The sequence below is a fragment of the Bison bison genome, unplaced genomic scaffold (genome assembly GCF_000754665.1).
Source record: "Bison bison bison isolate TAMUID 2011002044 unplaced genomic scaffold, Bison_UMD1.0 scf7180017864375, whole genome shotgun sequence".
NCBI classification, from domain to species: domain Eukaryota; kingdom Metazoa; phylum Chordata; class Mammalia; order Artiodactyla; family Bovidae; genus Bison; species Bison bison.
In genome coordinates, this window is record NW_011494947.1 from 6,311,387 (window position 1) to 6,312,580 (window position 1,194).

The following is a 1,194-nucleotide window of genomic DNA, read 5'->3' on the forward strand; positions in this document are numbered from 1 at the left end:
CTCCCCTGCCAGTCCAGTGGTTAAGACACTGTGCTACCACTGCAGGTGATACAGATTTGATTCCTGGTTCAGGTACTAAGATCCTGCATGCCACAAGAGGTGGACAAATTTTTTTTTTAAAGTAAACTCAACATTAGGATCTAACTCAATATTAGGATCTAATGTTCTGATGTATCTGATGTTCTACCAAATAGTACAAACTACAGACAGCCCGATAGGCCTGGCCAAGATTCAGCCTGGGAGGCTGTCCAGTGTGTCATTTCCAGTACATGCATCACACAGCTCCCAACTGCTCATTTCATCTTCTGCAATATGTGACAAAAATGGTCTTACATTTGGAAATAACTTCATTTGTTTATGTATCCTTATGAAAGTAAAGAGAATTCTCTACTTCTGACAAGGTCAAACCTTCGTTTTCAAAAAGTCAGGAATTAATGAAGAAAATAAAAATGAAGCATTAGAAGTAGAAAATAAAGGGACCTCTGAAAGTAAAAGAAAAGTTTTGACAAAACTTTACTTAATGAGATATAGTGTTTGTTTTCTGTTTTTCCCCTAATTATTTTTTCAAAAAGGAGTAAATTCTCTATCCTTGGAAGACAAAATTATTTTATGTTTGTGATTTCTTCTCTTAATTTTTGATATTCCTTATAAACACACAAACAATACACAACAAAAACTAAGGTTTACTTCTTTAAACGTCAGCTGCTGTGACTCCACTTGTTTAAAAAAAGAACCTTACTGAAGAAATAAAATCCTTTTTGATTTTTTAAAACAAATTATTTTTTTCTTCCTTATTCAGGGGAAAAGGTATAATTGTGCAGAGTTAGACTCAGGTTTCCTACTTGAAGTAACATAAAATCTAATAAAGGACATACTTATAGCTAAACTTTGAATACATACATACAGGATGAAGAATGCTTGACAGGCTAAAAAGACCAAACAGTAAAGTTCTTATCCCTCCTGCCACCCAACTTCGTGGATACTTTAAAATTATTTATCCTCTAAATGTACAAATGCAAATTTCATCCAAGGAATTCTGACATCTATTGGTGAGGAATGTCTAGTATGGAAACTGGATGCTTTTTGATGGACACAGCCTGGGGGTAACTTTCTGGAAATTTTAATTTGGAGAAGTCAGTCTCCAATCTATCTTAGGACTGTTTTTACTGTTTCTGTTCCCATGCACAAAATACT

General features: G+C 34.3%; 1 protein-coding gene across 1 annotated transcript in view; it reads right to left on the bottom strand.

Moving 5' to 3' along the window:
- Nucleotides 1-1,194, bottom strand: part of NKAP (NFKB activating protein) — a gene marked incomplete at its 5' end in the record, with an annotated part of 18,578 nt that overhangs the window by 13,265 nt on the left and 4,119 nt on the right. The gene's annotated exons all lie outside the window — the stretch shown is intronic.